The sequence below is a fragment of the Ischnura elegans genome, chromosome 11 (genome assembly GCF_921293095.1).
Source record: "Ischnura elegans chromosome 11, ioIscEleg1.1, whole genome shotgun sequence".
Classification (NCBI taxonomy): domain Eukaryota; kingdom Metazoa; phylum Arthropoda; class Insecta; order Odonata; family Coenagrionidae; genus Ischnura; species Ischnura elegans.
The window spans coordinates 94,769,904-94,791,574 of NC_060256.1; the positions used below are offsets into that span (position 1 = coordinate 94,769,904).

Consider the following 21,671-nt stretch of genomic DNA (forward strand, 5'->3'; position numbering starts at 1 on the left):
TCGAAACGTCGGGAGACATGAGCGACATCAACCGGTGGAAAACCCGAGAAACTTTTCTCTAGTGGGATATTTATTGCTAATTTTGGATGCGTATTTTGACTACTCAGTGCTTACGCAATGAGTAAATGCTGTAATTTTTTGCCTTAATCTATACTCTGAAGGAAATGTTTGTTAGAGTACATCGGATAATCATCTTTAACTCGAGGATCAAAGCACCTTGGAATGTTAACCAAGCCGGGTAATTAATCAATAACATGTTAACCATAACATGGTAATCAATTTTCAAGCAATTACACTTTTTTTTGACATTTATTCCAATTAGAAATTATTGGGTAGCAATTTTTGTCTGGGTAACTGGTAGTTTTACTGATCAGAGATGAGAAGACTAATGTATGGGAATATAAAAATAACAACTTTAAAGAATGACATTTTTGTAAATTTTATATTTTCCTATTATCCTAAGTATATTGTGTAAATTTTGTATTTTCCTTATTTGCCAATAGCCTTTTTTTTACCTTTAAACTATTTTCGCCAAAGGGAATGGAACCTAATCTATTGATTAAAGATTGACTGAATTTCAATTTATAAATAAGTAAATGGTGTATAAAATATACAACAATTTTTATCAACATATCTTGGTAATTACTCTTTGATTCCAGGATTAATCTTATTTATCACAGCCCGTAGATTTTGCTTACGTATCTATTACGTCGTGACAACTAACGTAACTTTCGTTAGTCTTAGCAAGTGTCCTTTTGTTAGCCTTAGTGTCCTTAGCAAGAGTTCAGAAAGTTTTCATTTAATGCGGACCCCTAATGTAATTCTCATGGATAATTTCGGACATACATGATAACTTGAATTCCCTTTTCTTTTTTTACAGATTGAAAGCGTGCGGAAAAAAGCGTTATTTGAGCAACGAAGAGTGAAATCTCCAAATAAAGAAATTCGAATCATCGGCAGCAAAGAAAATACAAGAAGAGGATACAATGGGGGGAAGCGATAGGCTCTTCATCGTTAGGAGTTTATAGCTGATGATCGATTTTTTTGTGCAATGCCCCGTTGTTAAATGTATCCGTCTATTACACATACATTCACATTTACACACAAATGACACATGGTATGAATCAAGGTACAATGGTACATGAGATCTCCATCGATGGTGACGTCATTCGAATGAACCAAATACAAAGAGTCAAAATAGACTCGGAGGGTGAAAAATGAACACAAGGTGAAATGGTTGCAATCAATGAGAGGTTATAATAACTGGTACCAGATGGAGTGAATAAGAAAAATTCACAAAGGCCATGGCCCATGAATGAGGTTAAAAATTATGAAAATAGCGCTAAAGGTATGCTCCCCAAATTAATACTAAAATAAAAGGCCTTATAAACCTTTTGTATGGTTTATTTAGATTATGAGCTCAAAAAAAGTAGGTAGGGGTGTGTGTCTGCGTGCGTGTGTGTTATGGCCATTTTTTGTGGTTTTCCCCTTCATTTTTTGGTTGTGTATATTTTTGTATGTGCACACTAATCCTACCTCTCCACAGAATCAAGCCATCGCTGGATTTGAAGAAAAGAAGACATCGGTCGAAGAGGACCAAGACAAGAAGCGTGTGTTAGCTTTGATTGGGGCTGTTTGGGCCAAATAATTTGCGTAACGTAAGGCTAGGCGATTATATGCGTGCGTTATTTTTAGTCTTTTGAACCAAGGTTGAATATGTACTCTAATCCATTTCAGCGTACAGACATAGGAATTTCACTTGGTTTGAGTGCAAAGATGCCCCCTGTATATTGTCGTGGAGTGCATGCGAGGCTTTGGGGATTTTTAGTACAAGGGTTTTTTATTATTTTTGTATGTGCCTACTAATCCTACCTCTCCCCAGGTTTAGAAGAGCTGAAGACAACAGTACAGAAGAGGACAGGATGAAGAAGACAGCTAAGTCACCCCTGGCTTTGAAGAAAGAAGACGGAGGACAACACTACAAGGCAAGAAGATATTGCGAGTGTTAGCTTAGATTTGGGCTTTTAGGCCCGAATAACTTGCGTAACGTAAGGCTAGGCGATTATATGCGTGTGTTTATTTTTAGCATTTCGAACCAAAGTATTGTATGCACGCTAATCCATTGCAGCGTACAGAAATAGGACTTTGTGACTGCTTTAGGTACAAATATGCCTTCTGTATGTTGTCGTGGAGTGTATGCGAGGCTTTGGGGGTATTTTGTGTAAGGGTTATTTTTATTTTTGCTTGTGCCTACTAATCCTACCTCTCCATAGGCTCAAGTCATCCCCGGATATGAAGAGCGGAAGTCAGAAGACAGCGGTCGAAGAGAACGCACGGCATGCTTTTCCGATTCTTGAAGAACCTAAGTTCATGGCGCCAACACGTCACAGTAAGATTACATTCTTCTTACATTCACAGTCATGTGTATTGAGACGTGTTTTTGAATAACCTTATTAATTTAAAAAAACAATTGAGAAATTTTAGAGAAATTTTCCAGTAAAAGTCATACGATTTTGAGCAAGATCTTTATTTCGTTTTTTATTCACATTTTTTTACTCTCAGATAAATGTAAACGTTAATGAGAAAATGTTAGAAATATATTTTCAACAATAGAGTATTTGCACGTTTTTGGTGAGGCCTGTTAAAAATATCAGTTTGGTTTAATGAAGCAAAATTCCAATTCCTACAGTCGTACGACCATGGGTGAATTTTTTATTAACAAATAAACATAACAAAATCAATGTTGCGCTTAAAACACTCCGCCGCCATGTCAGACGGCTTGTGACGTCAATCCCCATACTCAACTGACTTCAGTTCCTCCGATCACCTGCGATTGATGGAAACCTTGTTTATTGTTGTTTACGAACATTGAGGTGAATCTGACGGAATAAACCATCTCTCCTACAATAAATTAGTGGTATATTTCGTATTCTTTAAACTCGTAGCCATGAGCGAAGATAGATTAACGGCTTGTAGGACAAAATTCCGGAATGAATATTGTTTTGTCCCGATTATGTGGGAGCACCCGTGTTTCTACACCGAACAAGATTTTTGTGGATGTTCCCGATAAGCCTGAACTACGACGGAAATGGTTATTGGCAGCCCGGAGGGATCTTAAGTCGATGCCATTATTATATTATTCCATTTAGAAAGGAGAGACTAATGCGTAATACTGAAGCATATGTATGTTTGAGATGCAGTTATTCTTGTATACAAACGACCGTGCATTCATTGATGATATACATTGAATATGTTTTCACTTCGGATGCTTACTTTCATTATGTATGCTTGATGACTATGGAAAAACATAATTAGCAACGTCAGTATTGTAAGCATTTATACTCGAAAAGCAGATATACACAATGTTGGAGTGGAAAAGGAAAATTTAAAAATTTTACAACGCAGCAAAGAATCGTAAAGAAAATAACGTTACGGTAAATGTATGAATGGTACAAATTTGATGCATTGCAAATAGGTACCTACATGCGAGCAATTAGTAACATATGTTTGCAACTCCTAAAATGTTATAGTTGAGGAAACACAGCAACCTGCCTCGCTACATTTAAATTTTCAAATAGTGACAGCATAAAAGTGCGGAAACATAGGGAAAAATAGTTTACAAGAGGTGTTAATGTATAAAAAACAAGGCTAAATTACTCTTACTTGTACATATTTATTGCTCATCATATCACAAATAGCACTACCACGCACGCATTTCACGAGCTGTCTTTTTGATACTTACAATCAGTATATGCCGAATCAACTGTTTCAATGAAGAACTTGGCTCACAATAAATATAAAACACTATTATGCATAATTATATAGCATTAATAACATTAATATAGCATAATTATCGGTTTTCCAATCACTCTGCACACCACACTAAAAGAATTTGCACTCCTTGAAATTCGTAAGGATTCTTCACATCTCACACATCACTAACGACTTAGAATCAGTTTACGTTATTTCACGTTAACATTGCGAAGACAATTAAATGAATAGGCTGAAACAAATTGCTAAACCAGTTATTGTATCATTAAAAACCTTCGAATTTCACTATCACTCCTACCGTAACCAAAATATGACCATAACAAAAACGAACAACAGCGCAACGAAATACGTGAAATGAGTACTTACTGGCGAAAGCTCACAATGAATTGGCAATAGGTTCAATACGTAATAAAATCAAACAGAACTTAGGAGCGAACAAACGAATGAAAATTAATACGCGTTCGATGTATCCCTAAAGCACAACTAGTTCAAATATGAAACATATCCCCTACGCAATAGTCAGATACCTTTGATCGAAATGTATGCGGTTGGTTAAACCAGTATGGAAGAAATAATTTCCTCGAAGATGTTACATTCACAACTCACTTCACTCTTTACTTCATCGTCTATATGCAATCGAGTTAGAGACTTAAGTGTTGGATGAAACGCTTCACGAGTCTATTTTCTCCCAACTCAGGAGAAAACGAAGTTACAGACCTTACAAAAACGAAGATAGGCCCTAGGTATACACCGATCACGAAGGGGTCTACGTCTGGGAGGTTATTTGAACAAGCCTTAACGAAACCAGGTTCCATTTTGCAAATTTACTTGCAGAAAAATGAAGAAATGTCACGTAAAATACGTGAAATATAAGTTATTCATCAATGCTCCCGTCCGCTTGCAACTATACTATGGGAGATGACGTCACGTAACGAATAGCCAATTACAGGTCGTTTTACCCTCCTGAATTTCGATGCTAAAACAAAGGTTATTAAATTTTAAATAATAAATTAATAGCATAACTCATGGAATTTTCATTAAACATATGTGAACTTTAAACATGTATGCACTAAATGGAAAAGGTTTCATGCTTATTCCTCACCCATGCAAACACTCTATTCCATTGCAATAAAATGTGAGTGAATTTATAGTTATATTTACTCTGTAAACTTACTTTGTCTATTTAACGTTTTATCATAAATACGTATATCATCCTCTTGTTGATGGCATGTTCCTCATTATTTAAAATAACTGCCTCATTCATTTGATATTTAAAAGCTATTTGTGATTTTTTCGCGTTTGTAATTCTGCCTTTGTGTTAACTTACGCATTTTTCTCTTCTTAGATGTTCAAGTTTGGGGGATTTCGAATTTGGGAGAAACAGAAGCGCTATGGATTATGAAGACTTCAGAACAGATTGGACCAATTACTTGAGAGGTAGGAATTAATTTGATATATCTCCTTTTAACTTGCGTGTTTTGATCCTTCACATGAAAAATATAACTTTTCATGCGAGTGAAGTTTATCATAAAGTAAGCCACTTTTTAATAATACGAGTCGATTGGGTGCTTGAATTCTTCAAGCGGGTAATTAGGAGGGTGGGAACATTGTCGTGTCACATGTTGTCGAGTATTGTGTCCATAAGTGTTTAAAATATTCAAAAATTTCCCTGCCGGTTTTTGAAAGGGTAAGGAACTTAATTGTTTACTTTTAAAATTATTTGTTATTTTCATTATGATTTAATTTGACGGATAGTTCATTATTTGAATAGGCTAAGTTTAGCACTGAGATATAATTGGAATAAGGTTTTTAAAATTTCAAGACAGTGATGATTTTGTGGATATTTTTCAACTCTTAAAGTCCAGAAGCGTTGTGATAAGCGAAACTTGAAAATGAAACGCAGATTCCTTAGATAAATATATAAAGATGTACCACTCGCAAAACATATGTCCATAATGCAGTGTGTAAAATACTAAATTGTAACGATTCCCCAAATTTCTTTGGTACTAAAAAATAGTTATTCTCAAGATATTCCAATTTGAAAAAAATAGCTTTGGCATATTTGCTATCATTATCGTATCGAATTATCAAGTATACTGACACGTGTATTGAAAATTCGCAATCCTGTTCCAGTCTTTGATCATCAACCCTAAAATTCCTGGTCAACTATGTACGTGGATAGAAAATCCTGTATGTAATAACGATTCGATATATTATAAGAAAAAGCATATTCAATATATATAGATCGTGAGACTACACGCAAAGCATATTTCCATTGGGCATTGTGAGGAAGACCAATATGTACCCATTCATCAAATTTCATTGGTCCAACGTAAATACTAATCATGTTATGCCAATTCGCGTATTTGCTACAATTATCGAATCGAACTTTCGATAAAACTGCTATCTGCACTGTAATATCCGCAATGCCGTAGATTTTAATTCCAGTTAATAGAAATCTGCTCTATATTTCCTGGTCAACTATGTCCTCGGATGTAAAATCCTATATGCTATAGCAATTCGACATATTTTAAGAAAAAGTAGATTCGATATATATCGAACGTGAGACTAAACGCAAACAATATTTCAATTGGGCATTGTGAGGAATCCCAAGATGTACCCATTCACAAAATTTCATTGGTGCAACGTATATACTAATCAAAATATGCTAATTTCAGCATTTGCTATAACTATCGAATCGATCTTTCGATTATACTGACATCTGCACTGTAAACTCCGCAACGATATTGATTTTATTTCCACGCTATGGTCATCTTCTATATAATTGCTGGTCAACAATGCCCGTGGGTGTTAGATCCTAAATGTTATAGCTATTCGATATAATGTATGAAAAAGCAGATTCGATATGTATCGAATGTGAAACTACATGCAAAACATATTTCCATTGGGCAATGTGAGGAATACCAAGATGTACCCATTCACCAATTTTCATTGGTCCAACGTATATACTAATCTAGTTATGCCAATTTGCGTATTTGCTACAATAATCGATTCGATCTTTCGATTATACTGACATCTGTAATGTAAAATCCGCAATGACATTTTTTTTATATCCAGTCTATGGTCATCTACTATATAATTCCTGGTCAAGAATGCCCATGGGTGTAAAATCCTATATGTTATAGCTATTCGATATAAATTGTGAAAAAGCAGATTCGATATATATCGAATGTGAGACTACATGCAAAACATATTTTCATTGGGCATTGTGAGGAATAAAAAGATGTACCCATTCACCAAATTTCATTGGTCAAACGGAAACACTATTGAAGTTATGCCAATTAACGTATTTGCTAGAATAATCGAATCGATTCTTCGATCATACTGACATCTGTACTTTAAAATCCGCATTGCTTTTGGTTTAACTTACAGTCTATGGGTATCTACTATATAATTCCTGGTCAACTAAGTCCTTGAATGTAAAATCCTATGTGTTATAGCAATTCGATATATTTTAATAAAAATTATATTCGATATATATCGAGCGTGAGACCACATACAAAACAAATTTCCATTGGGAATTGTGAGGAATACAAAGATGTACCCATTCACCAAATTTCATTGGTCCAACGGAAACACAATTGAAGTTATGCCAATTAACGTATTTGCTATAATAATCGAATCGACTTTTCGATCATACTGACATCTGTACTTTGAAAATCGCAATGTTTTTGGTTTAATTTCTGGGATATGGGTATCTACTATGTATTTCCTTGTCTACTATGTCCTTAGATGTAAAATCCTATATGCTATAGCAATTCGATATATTTTAAGAAAAAGTAGATTCGATATATATCGAGCGTGAGACTATATACAAAACATGTTTCCATTGCGCATTGTGAGGAATACCATGATGTACCAATTCACTAAATTTCATTGGTCCAACGTATACACTTATCATTTTATGCCAATTTCCGTATTTGCTATAAAAATCGAATCGTACATTCGACTATACTGCCACCTGTATTGAAAAATTCGCATCCTATTGATAACCCCTCCATTCGATGGCCATACCCTTATCCCTCTCTTCTCTTCTATCCCCGCTTTCAAAATTTCGCCTATGTTCTTATATTGGTGACGTGTATAGGGCGACGCGTGTATTTCTTACGGGGACCTAATACAAAAAGATATAAATTCATATTGATATATCTTCGTTAGGAAACAATACTCATCTAAATAATTAATGTGTACGCATAACTCATTCCTTCCTTTACATATTTTTATAATTTTTATCCCCGTAACTATGTAAATAGGTCTGAAAAATGGCTCAATCGAATGCAACCTTTTATCGATCATAACTTCGACTGTAATCGATCGATTCGCTTGATTTAACTTTTGTCGAAGAAAAGACATTAACAGTAGTATTATTTATGACTTTCACATTCATGCCTTGATTAAGAAAAAAGTTATTAGCGATTTAAGCGTAACCAAGGAGATTGGTATCGATATAACTCGCACATGAATCGATCGAGCGGAATCATCACCATTGCAAAAGTTGACCATTGTGATAAAAGTATTACTCTGAAAATTTCATTTCTCTAGCTTAAACGGTTGCTAAGATATTCAAGATTGCATGCTCCACAAAAAAATGGCGACAATGATTTTTCGCGTGCAGGACATTTTTCGGAATTTAATTATGAATTAACCAAGAGGGTTACGGCGAAAGTAAGCTCAAACGTGAGGGTTCGGAGAACCCTCTAACGGTTTTTCTTGGAGATTCCAAATTTTCATATGGCACATGTCTCAAGGCTGAAATCCGAGTTTGAAAATTCGCCCATCACGACAATGTTAAATCGAAATCGTTTATTCCTCGGAATTGTTTCGACGTACGAAAATTTTAAGATAGCCAAAAAATTAACCAAAGAATTATCTAACTTTTTGGCAAAGGAATTTGTCGTGCGATTATTGCAAGTTGGTCAAAAAAATTCCTAAAGTTTTCCCATAAGAAAAGCATTGAGAGCATTCAAACAGTAATAAAAAATACTAAATATCAATTCGTCGCTATGACAACCACACCAAAAAATCGACCAAAACATCTAGTCCATGTCCATTGAATATCATGTTCCTCGGTCGTTTAAAAGTACAAAATAAAAGCGAAAAAGTCGTAGTCCCTTAAGGCTCCCATGTTAATTCAAGTCGATATATCTCGAAAACTAATCGACTTTTTCAACTTTTCAGATTTTTCCTCCCGATGAATTTTTTTTTACTTTCACGTCCAATATTCCATATACCCACACCTATCACAGTTTGGGCTACTAATTTGTGTCAATCACCCAATCAATCAATTACTTTCCCACTTTATATATGTAACGAGTCGATTGGGCGCTTGAATTCTTCAAGCGGGTAATTAGGGGGGGTGGAAACATAGTTGTGTCACATATTTTCGAGTCATGTGCCCATAAGTGGTTTAATATTCAAAAATTTCCCCGCCGTTTTTTGAAAGGGTAAGGAACTAAATTTTTTACTGTTCGAAATATTTGTTATTTTCAATATGATTTTATTTGACGGATAATTGATTCTTTGATCCATTAAGTTAACCATTGACACATAATCGGAATAAGGTTTTAAAAATTTCAAGAGAGTGTTGATTATGTGGTTATTTTTCAACTGTTAAAGTCCATAAGCATTGTGATAAGCCACTCTTGAAAATACAACGCAGATTCTTTAGATAAATATATAAAGATATTCCACTTGCAAAACGAATGTCCATATGGCAGTTTGTAAAATACTGAATTGTAACGATTCCTCTAATTTCTTTGGTCTTAAAAAATAGTTATTCTCAAGATATTCCAATTTGCAAAAAAGATTTGGCATATTTGCTATCATAATCGTATCGAATTATCAAGTATACTGACACGTGCATTGAAAATACGCAATCCGATTGATTTACCTTCCAATCTTTGATCATCAACACTAAAATTCCTGGTCGACTATGTACGTGCATGCAAAATCCTATGTTATAACGATTCGATATATTTTAAGAAATAGCATATTCGATATGCATCAATCGTGAGACTACATGCAAAACATATTACCTTTGGGAATTGTGAGGAATACCAAGATGTACCAAGCACCAAATTTAATTGGTCCAACGGATACACTAATCAATTTGTGCCAATGTTATGTATTTGTTATAATCATCGAATCCATTCTTCGATTATACTGGCATTTGTATTGTTGAATCCGCAATGCTATTGATTTAACTTACAGTCTATGGCTATCTTCCACATAATTATATTGGTCAACTATGTCCTTGGATGTAAAATCCTATATGTTATAGCAATACGATATAATTTGTGAAAAAGCAGATTCGATATGTATCGAACGTGAGACTATACACAAAATATGTTTCATTTGGGCATTGTGAGGAATACCAAGATGTACTTATTTGCCAAATTTCATTGGTCCAACGTATAAACCAATCAATTTTTGCAAATTTGCGTATTTGATAGAATAATCGAATCGATCTTGCGATTACACTGCCATCTGTACTGTAAAATCCGCAATGCTATTGGTTTAATTTTCAGTCTGTGTGTCTACTATACAATACTTGGCCAACTTTGCCCTTGGATTTAAAATCCTATATGTTATAGCGGTTCGATATATTTGAAGAAAAAGCATATTCGATATATATCGCACGTTAGACAACATACAAAGCATATTTCTGTTGGGCAGTGTGAGGATTACCAAGATGTGCACATTCGCCAAATTTCATTGGTCCAACGGGTATACTTTTCAAGTTATACCAATTTGTGTATATGCTATAATAATCGAATCGATTTTTCGATCATACTGACATCTGTACGGTAAAGTCCGCAATCCCATTGGTTTAATTTTCAGTCTATGCGTATCTACTATTTAATACCTGGTCAACTATGCCTGTGGATGTAAAATCCTGCATGTATTAGCAATTCGATATACTTTAAGAAAAAGTAGATTCGATATATATCGAATGTGAGACTACATACAAAACAAATTTTCATTGAGCATTGTGAGGAATACCAATATGTACCCATTCACCAAATTTCATTGATCCAACGGTAAATCTATTGAAGTTATGCCCATTTACGTATTTGCTATAATAATCGAATCGATTTTTCGATCATACTTACATCTGTACTGTAAAATCCGCAAGGCTATTGGTTTAAAATCCAGTCAATAGGTATCTACTATTTAATCCCTAGTAAACTATGTCCTTGGATGTAAAATCCTACATGTATTAGCAATTCGATATACTTTAAGAAAAAGTAGATTCGATATATATCGAATGTGAGACTACGTACAAAACAAATTTTCATTGGGCATTGTGAGGAATACCAATATGTACCCATTCACCAAATTTCATTGATCCAACGGTAAATCTATTGAAGTTATGCGCATTTACGTATTTGCTATAATAATCGAATCGATTTTTCGATCATACTTACATCTGTACTGTAAAATCCGCAAGGCTATTGGTTTAAATCCAGTCAATGGGTATCTACAATTTAATCCCTAGTAAACTTTGCCCTGGGATGTAAAATCCTACATGTTATAGCAATTCGATACAATTTAAGAAAAAGTAGATTCGATATATATCGAATGTGAGACTACGTACAGAACAAATTTTCATTGGGCATCGTGAGGAATACCAATATGTACCCAATCACCAAATTTCATTGATCCAACGGTAAATCTATTGAAGTTATGACCATTTTGGTATTTGCTATAATAATCGAATCGATTTTTCGATCATACTGACATCTGTACTGTAAAGTCCGCAAGGCTATTGGTTTAAAATCCAGTCAATGGGTATCTACTATTTAATCCCTAGTAAACTATGTCCTTGGATGTAAAATCCTACATGATATAGCGATTCGATACATTTTAGAAAAAGTAGATTCGATATATATCGAATGTGAGACTACGTACAAAACAAATTATCATTGGGCATCGTGAGGAATACCAATATGTACCCAATCACCAAATTTCATTGATCCAACGGTAAAGCTATTGAAGTTATGCCCATTTACGTATTTGCTATAATAATCGAATCGATTTTTCGATCATACTGACATCTGTACTGTAAAATCCGCAATGCTATTGGTTTAATTTTCAGTCTATGGGCATCTTCTATATAATACCTGGTCAACTATGCCCTTGGATTTAAAATCCTATATGTTATAGCAGTTCGATATATTTGAAGAAAAATGATATTCGATATATATCGCACGTTAGACTACTTACAAAACATATTTCTGTTGAGCATCGTGAGGAATACCAAGATGTACCTGTTTACCAAGTTTCATTGGTCCAACGTACACACTTATCAAGTTATGCCAATTTGCGTATTTGCTATACTAATCGAATCGTACTTTAGACACTGCTGACATCTGTACTGTAAAATCCGCAATCCTATTGATATCCCTTCTATGGTCACTCCCTTATCCCTGCCTTCTCTAATATCCCCGCTTTCAAAATTAAGCCTATGTTCTTATATTGGTGACGTAATTGGACGGGATGCGTGTATTTCTTACGGGGGCCTAATACAAAAAGATATAAATTCAAATGGATGTATTTTCATTAGGAAACATAATTCATCTAAATAATTTTTGTGTGCGCATAATTCATTCTTTTCCTTACATATTGTTAAAATTTTTATCTCCGTAACTATGTAAATAAGCCCAAAAAATGGCTCAATCGAATACAACCTTGTATCGATCATAACTTCGAGTGTAATCAATCGATCCGCTTGATTTAACTTTTGTCGGATGAGTGACATTATCAGTTGTATTGTGTAATACTTTCATGTTCAATATTTGATCAACAAAAAAGTTATTAGCGATTAAAGCGTATCCAAGGAGATGGGTATCGATATAACTCGCACATGAATCGATCGAGCGAAATGGTCATCATTGCAAAAGTTGACCATTTTGATAAAAGTATTAACCTAAAAATTTCATTCATGTAGCTGGAACGGTTGCTAAGATATTCAAGATTGCATGCTCCACAAAAAAATGGCGACAATGATTTTTCGCTTGCAGGACATTTTTCGGAATTTAATTATTAATTAACCAAGAGGGATACGGCGAAAGTAAGCTCAAACGTGAGGGTTCGGAGAACCCTCTAACGGTTTTTCTTAAAGATTCCAAATTTTCATATGGCACATGTCTCAACGCCGAAATCCAAGATTGAAAATTCGACCACCTCTACAATGGAAAGTCGAAATCGTTTCTTCCTCGGAATTGTTTCGACATATGAAAATTCCGAGATATCCAAAAAATCAACCAAAAAATCTAGTATCTTGCGTTTCAAGGAATTTGTCCTGTGATGATTGCAAGTTGGTCAAAAAAATTCTTTACGTAGTGCCATAAGAAAAGCATGGGGCACTTTCAAAAAATCATAAAAAATACTAAATATCAATTTATCGCAATGACAACCACACCAAAAAATCAACCAAAAAATCTAGTTTATGTCAAGGGAATCTCATGTTCCTCACATATTTAAAAATACATAATAAAAGTGAAAAAGTTTTAGTCCCATAAGCCTCCCATGTTAATTCAAGTCGATATATCTCGAAAAGTTATCGACTTTTTTAAGATTTCAGATTTTTCCTCCCGATGAATTTTTTTTTACTTTTACGTCCAATATTCCATATACCCACACCTATCACATGTTTGGCTACTAATTTGTATCAATCACACAATCAGTGAATTAGTTTGCAGCTATTATAGGGACGTTAACGAGTCGATTGGGTGCTTGAATTCTTCAAGCGGGTAATTAGGAGGGTGGGAACATTGTTGTGTCACGTGTTGTCGAGCATTGTGTCCATAAGTGTTAAAAATATTCAAAAATTTCCCTGCCGGTTTTTGAAAGGGTAAGGAACTTAATTGTTTACTTTTAAAATTATTTGTTATTTTCAATATGATTTCATTTGACGGATACTTCATTATTTGAATAGGCTAAGTTTAGCACTGAGACATAATTGGAATAAGGTTTTTAAAATTTCAAGACAGTGATGATTTTGTGGTTATTTTTCAACTCTTAAAGTCCAAAAGCGTTGTGATAAGCGAAACTTGAAAATGAAACGCAGATTCCTTAGATAAATATATAAAGATGTACCACTCGCAAAACATATGTCCATAATGTAGTGTGTAAAATACTAAATTGTAACGATTCCCCAAATTTCTTTGGTACTAAAAAATAGTTATTCTCAAGATATTCCAATTTGAAAAAAAATAGCTTTGGCATATTTGCTATCATTATCGTATCGAATTATCAAGTATACTGACACGTGTATTGAAAATTCGCAATCCCATTCCAGTCTTCGATCATCAACCCTAAAATTCCTGGTCAACTATGTACGTGGATAGAAAATCCTGTATGTAATAACGATTCGATATATTTTAAGAAAAAGCATATTCAATATATATAGATCGTGAGACTACACGCAAAGCATATTTCCATTGGGCATTGTGAGGAAGACCAAGATTTACCCATTCACCAATTTTCATTGGTCCAACGTAAATACTAATCATGTTATGCCAATTCGCGTATTTGCTACAATTATCGAATCGATCTTTCGATAAAACTGCTATCTGCACTGTAATATCCGCAATGCCGTAGATTTTAATTCCAGTTAATAGAAATCTACTCTATATTTCCTCGTCAACTATGTCCTTGGATGTAAAATCCTATATGTTATAGCAATACGACATATTTTAAGAAAAAGTAGATTCGATATATATCGAACGTGAGACTAAACGCAAACAATATTTCATTTGGGCATTGTGAGGAATCCCAAGATATTCCTATTCACAAAATGTCATTGGTGCAACGTATATACTAATCAAAATATGCTAATTGCAGCATTTTCTATAACTATCGAATCGATCTTTCGATTATACTGACATCTGCACTGTAAAATCCGCAACGATATTGATTTTATTTCCACGCTATGGTCATCTTCTATATAATTGCTGGTCAACAATGCCCGTGGGTGTAAAATCCTAAATGTTATAGCTATTCGATATAATTTGTGAAAAAGCAGATTCGATATGTATCGAATGTGAGACTACATGCAAAACATATTTCCATTGGGCAATGTGAGGAATACCAAGATGTACCAATTAACCAATTTTCATTGGTCCAACGTATATACTAATCCAGTTATGCCAATTTGCGTATTTGCTGCAATAATCGATTCGATCTTTCGATTATACTGACATCTGTAATGTAAAATCCGCAATGAAATTTTTTTATATCCAGTCTATGGTCATCTACTATATAATTCCTGGTCAAAAATGCCCATGGGTGTAAAATCCTATATGTTATAGCTATTCGATATAAATTGTGAAAAAGCAGATTCGATATATATCGAATGTGAGACTACATGCAAAACATATTTTCATTGGATATTGTGAGGAATAAAAAGATGTACCCATTCAACATATTTCATTGGTCAAACGGAAAAACTATTGAAGTTATGCCAATTAACGTATTTGCTAGAATAATCGAATCGATTCTTCGATCATACTGACATTTGTACTTTAAAATCCGCATTGCTTTTGGTTTAACATACAGTCTATAGGTATCTACTATATAATTCCTGGTCAAATATGTCCTTGGATGTAAAATCCTATGTGTTATAGCAATTCGATATATTTTAATAAAAATTATATTCGATATATATCGAGCGTGAGACTACATACAAAACAAATTTCCATTGGGCATTGTGAGGAATACAAAGATGTACCCATTCACCAAATTTCATTGGTCCAACGGAAACACAATTGAAGTTATGCCAACTAACGTATTTGCTATAATAATCGATTCGACTTTTCGATCATACTGACATCTGTACTTTGAAATTCGCAATGTTTTTGGTTTAATTTCTGGGATATGGGTATCTACTATGTATTTCTTTGTCTACTATGTCCTTAGATGTAAAATCCTATATGCTATAGCAATTAGATATATTTTAAGAAAAAGAAGATTCGATATATATCGAGCGTGAGACTATATACAAAACATGTTTCCATTGCGCATTGTGAGGAATACCATGATGTACCAATTCACTAAATTTCATTGGTCCAACGTATACACTTATCATTTTATGCCAATTTCCGTATTTGCTATAAAAATCGAATCGCACATTCGACTATACTGCCACCTGTATTGAAAAATTCGCATCCTATTTTTAACCCCTCCATTCGATGGCCATTCCCTTATCCCTCTCTTCTCTACTATCCCCGCTTTCAAAATTTCGCCTATGTTCTTATATTGGTGACGTATATAGGGCGATGCGTGTATTTCTTACGGGGACCTAATACAAAAAGAAATAAATTCATATTGATATATCTTCGTTAGGAAACAATACTCATCTAAATAATTTATGTGTACGCATAAATCATTTCTTCCCTTACATATTTTTATAATTTTTATCCCCGTAACTATGTAAATAGGTCTGAAAAATGGCTCAATCGAATGCAACCTTTTATCGATCATAACTTCGACTGTAATCGCTCGATTCACTTGATTTAACTTTTGTCGAAAAAAAGACATTAACAGTAGTATTATATATGACTTTCACATTCATGCCTTGATTTAGAAAAAAGTTATTAGCGATTTAAGCGTAACCAAGGAGATTGGTATCGATATAACTCGCACATGAATCGATCGAGCGAAATGGTCATCATTGCAAAAGTTGACCATTGTGATAAAAGTATTACTCTGAAAATTTCATTTCTCTAGCTTAAACGGTTGCTAAGATATTCAAGATTGCATGCTCCACAAAAAAATGGCGACAATGATTTTTCGCGTGCAGGACATTTTTCGGAATTTAATTATGAATTAACCAAGAGGGTTACGGCGAAAGTAAGCTCAAACGTGAGGGTTCGGAGAACCCTCTAACGGTTTTTCTTGGAGATTCCAAATTTTCATATGGCACATGTCCCAAGGCTGAAATCCGAGTTTGAAAATTTGCCCATCACGACAATGTTAAATCGAAATCGATTATTCCTCGGAATTGTTTCGACGTACGAAAATTTTAAGATAGCCAAAAAATTAACCAAAGAATTATCTAACTTTTTGGCAAAGGAATTTGTCGTGCGATTATTGCAAGTTGGTCAAAAAAATTCCTAAAGTTTTCCCATAAGAAAAGCATTGAGAGCATTCAAACAGTAATAAAAAATACTAAATATCAATTCGTCGCTATGACAACCACACCAAAAAATCGACCAAAAAATCTAGTCCATGTCCATTGAATATCATGTTCCTCGGGCGTTTAAAAGTACAAAATAAAAGCGATAAAGTTGTAGTCCCATAAGGCTCCCATGTTAATTCAAGTCGATATATCTCGAAAACTAATCGACTTTTTCAACTTTTCAGATTTTTCCTCCCGATGAATTTTTTTATACTTTTACGTCCAATATTCCATATACCCACACCTATCACAGTTTGGGCTACTAATTTGTGTCAATCACACAATCAATCAATTAGTTTCCCACTTTATATATGCTAACGAGTCGATTGGGTGCTTGAATTCTTCAAGCGGGTAATTAGGAGGGAGGGAACATTGTTGTGTCACGTGTTGTCGAGTATTGTGTCCATAAGTGTTTAAAATATTCAAAAATTTCCCTGCCGGTTTTTGAAAGGGCAAGGAAATTAATTGTTTACTTTTAAAATTATTTGTTATTTTCAATATGATTTCATTTGACGGATAGTTCATTATTTGAATAGGCTAAGTTTAGCACTGAGACATAATTGGAATAAGGTTTTTCAATAAGTCCAAAAGCGTTGTGATAAGCGAAACTTGAAAATGAAACGCAGATTCCTTAGATAAATATATAGAGATGTACCACTCGCAAAACATATGTCCATAATGCAGTGTGTAAAATACTAAATTGTAACGATTCCCCAAATTTCTTTGGTACTAAAAAATAGTTATTCTCAAGACATTCCAATTTGAAAAAAATAGCTTTGGTATATTTGCTATCATTATCGTATCGAATTATCAAGTATACTGACACGTGTATTGAAAATTCGCAATCCTGTTCCAGTCTTCGATCATCAACCCTAAAATTCCTGGTCAACTATGTACGTGGATAGAAAATCCTGTATGTAATAACGATTCGATATATTTTAAGAAAAAGCATATTCAATATATATAGATCGTGAGACAACACGCAAAGCATATTTCCATTGGGCATTGTGAGGAAGACCAAGATGTACCCAATCAGCAAGTGTCATTGGTCCAACGTAAATACTAATCATGTTATGCCAATTCGCGTATTTGCTACAATTATCGAATCGATCTTTCGATAAAACTGCTATCTGCACTGTAATATCCGCAATGCCGTAGATTTTAATTCCAGTTAATAGAAATCTTCTCTATATTTCCTGGTCAACTATGTCCTTGGATGTAAAATCCTATATGTTATGGCAATTCGACATATTTTAAGAAAAAGTAGATTCGATATATATCGAACGTGAGACTAAACGCAAACAATATTTCAATTGGGCATTGTGAGGAATCCCAAGATGTACCCATTCACAAAATGTCATTGGTGCAACGTATATACTAATCAAAATATGCTAATTTCAGCATTTGCTATAACTATCGAATCGATCTTTCGATTATACTGACATCTGCACTGTAAACTCCGCAACGATATTGATTTATTTTCCACGCTATGGTCATCTTCTATATAATTGCTGGTCAACAATGCCCGTGGGTGTTAGATCCTAAATGTTATAGCTATTCGATATAATTTGTGAAAAAGCAGATTCGATATGTATCGAATGTGAGACTACATGCAAAACATATTTCCATTGGGCAATGTGAGGAATACCAAGATGTACCCATTCACCAATTTTCATTGGTCCAACGTATATACTAATCCAGTTATGCCAATTTGCGTATTTGCTACAATAATCGATTCGATCTTTCGATTATACTGACATCTGTAATGTAAAATCCGCAGTGACATTTTTTTTAAATCCAGTCTATGGTCATCTTCTATATAATTCCTGGTCAAGAATGCCCATGGGTGTAAAATCCTAAATGTCATAGCTATTCGATATAAATTGTGAAAAAGCAGATTCGATATATATCGAATGTGAGACTACATGCAAAACATATTTTCATTGGGCATTGTGAGGAATAAAAAGATGTACCCATTCACCAAATTTCATTGGTCAAACGGAAACACTATTGAAGTTATGCCAATTAACGTATTTGCTAGAATAATCGAATCGATTCTTCGATCATACTGACATCTGTACTTTAAAATCCGCATTGCTTTTGGTTTAACTTACAGTGTATGGGTATCTACTATATAATTCCTGGTCAACTATGTCCTTGGATGTAAAATCCTATGTGTTATAGCAATTCGATATATTTTAATAAACATTATATTCGATATATATCGAGCGTGAGACCACATACAAAACAAATTTCCATTGGGAATTGTGAGGAATACAAAGATGTACCCATTCACCAAATTTCATTGGTCCAACGGAAACACAATTGAAGTTATGCCAATTAACGTATTTGCTAGAATAATCGAATCGATTTTTCGATCATACTGACATCTGTACTTTAAAATTCGCAATGTTTTAGGTTTAATTTCTGGTCTATGGGTATCTACTATGTATTTCCTTGTCTACTATGTCCTTAGATGTAAAATCCTATATGCTATAGCAATTCGATATATTTTAAGAAAAAGTAGATTCGATATATATCGAGCGTGAGACTATAAACAAAACATGTTTCCATTGCGCATTGTGAGGAATACCATGATGTACCAATTCACTAAATTTCATTGGTCCAACGTATACACTTATCATTTTATGCCAATTTCCGTATTTGCTATAAAAATCGAATCGTACATTCGACTATACTGCCACCTGTATTGAAAAATTCGCATCCTATTGATAACCCCTCCATTCGATGGCCATACCCTTTATCCCTCTCTTCTCTACTATCCCCGCTTTCAAAATTTCGCCTATGTTCTTATATTGGTGACGTAATAGGGCGATGCGTGTATTTCTTACGGGGACCTAATACAAAAAGATATAAATTCATATTGATATATCTTCGTTAGGAAACAATACTCATCTAAATAATTAATGTGTACGCATAACTCATTCCTTCCTTTACATATTGCCATAATTTTTATCCCCGTAACTATGTAAATAGGTCTGAAAAATGGCTCAATCGAATGCAACCTTTTATCGATCATAACTTCGACTGTAATCGATCGATTCGCTTGATTTAACTTTTGTCGAAGAAAAGACATTAACAATAGTATTATTTATGACTTTCACATTCATGCCTTGATTAAGAAAAAAGTTATTAGCGATTTAAGCGTAACCAAGGAGATTGGTATCGATATAACTCGCACATGAATCGATCGAGCGGAATCATCACCATTGCAAAAGTTGACCATTGTGATAAAAGTATTACTCTGAAAATTTCATTTCTCTAGCTTAAACGGTTGCTAAGATATTCAAGATTGCATGCTCCACAAAAAAATGGCGACAATGATTTTTCGCGTGCAGGACATTTTTCGGAATTTAATTATGAATTAACCAAGAGGGTTACGGCGAAAGTAAGCTCAAACGTGAGAGTTCGGAGAACCCTCTAACGGTTTTTCCAGAAGAGTCCAAATTTTCATATGGCACATGTCTCAAGGCTGAAATCCGAGTTTGAAAATTCGCCCATCTCGACAATGTAAAATCGAAATCGTTTATTCCTCGGAATTGTTTCGACGTACGAAAATTCCAACCTAGCCAAAAAATTAACCAAAGAATTCTCTACCTTTTTGGCAAAGGAATTTGTCGTACGATTATTGCAAGTTGGTCAAAAAAATTCCTAAAGTTTTCCCATAAGAAAAGCATTGAGAGCATTCAAACAGTAATAAAAAATACTAAATATCAATTCGTCGCTATGACAACCACACCAAAAAATTGACCAAAAAATCTAGTCCATGTCCATTGAATATTATGTTCCTCGGAAGTTTAAAAGTACAAAATAAGTACCCTGTCCATATTTAGTTATTCTTGATTCAAATTTTTTTTAGCACACAGAGGAAAACGTCGTTACGGCTGTTAGTTGTATTGTTAGTACATTGTGATGCTTTATATTGCAACAGGTGACTCTGCATGATGCTGCGATGTCCGTGAGAAGAGGTTCAACGGAGTGTCTCTCAAGAGCCGAAGATTGAAGAAATTGAAGAAGCCAAAGGCCTGGATGTAGTCGTGTTGATTGGACTGTGAACTATTTAGGTGTGCTTTTTTATTGCTGTGTGCTTTATTGTATTTATTTATTGTAATGCGTTGTTGTTTTTTTACAGCCTTTGGGGAATATAGGCAGGAGAGTAGGAAATTAGAATCTCAGATCGTCGCAATGCGTAGCGTAACTACCAGGGAATTCGATACTACCGACTTCGTACTTAGTTGGCTTAGCTAGGAACAGGAGCTTAGGTCCGTATTGTTTTCGACCTTAGGGATCGCTGCGATGATGGGTACCCACTTTAGATTATCATGGGGTCTATCGTAGGTGTGTGAATGTTGCTTGGTATGACTGAGTGAGTGAGTTTGTGTGCTTGTAGTACTAATGGTAGTGTTGGTAGCAATACTGACTCTAACTGTCCTTTCCTTTCACTAAAAATCCCTCCCCACCCTCCCTCCCCCTCAAAATCCAAACTGCTCCCTCTACGTGGGGAGGGGGATAAACAGAGGAAAGTCTATACCAAACAAATTGTTAATTTCAATGAATCATATACCTATGTTATCTCCTGCTTGAATTATAGCGTTGGACTTTCCTCTGGCTAAAACAGTGTGGTATCCCAGTGCAAGTTCAAATTGTGTAGAATAATTTGTATTTAGCAGGTTTA

At 34.4% G+C, this 21,671-nt stretch overlaps 1 long non-coding RNA gene across 1 annotated transcript; it reads left to right on the plus strand.

Annotated features, from left to right (window-relative positions):
• The first annotated feature begins 886 nt into the window (after positions 1-886).
• LOC124168247 lies at positions 887-21,390 on the plus strand. The gene is made up of 3 exons (XR_006866884.1): positions 887-2,389; positions 5,117-5,208; positions 20,928-21,390. It is a non-coding gene; the product is annotated as an uncharacterized LOC124168247 (long non-coding RNA).
• The last annotated feature ends 281 nt before the right edge of the window (positions 21,391-21,671 follow it).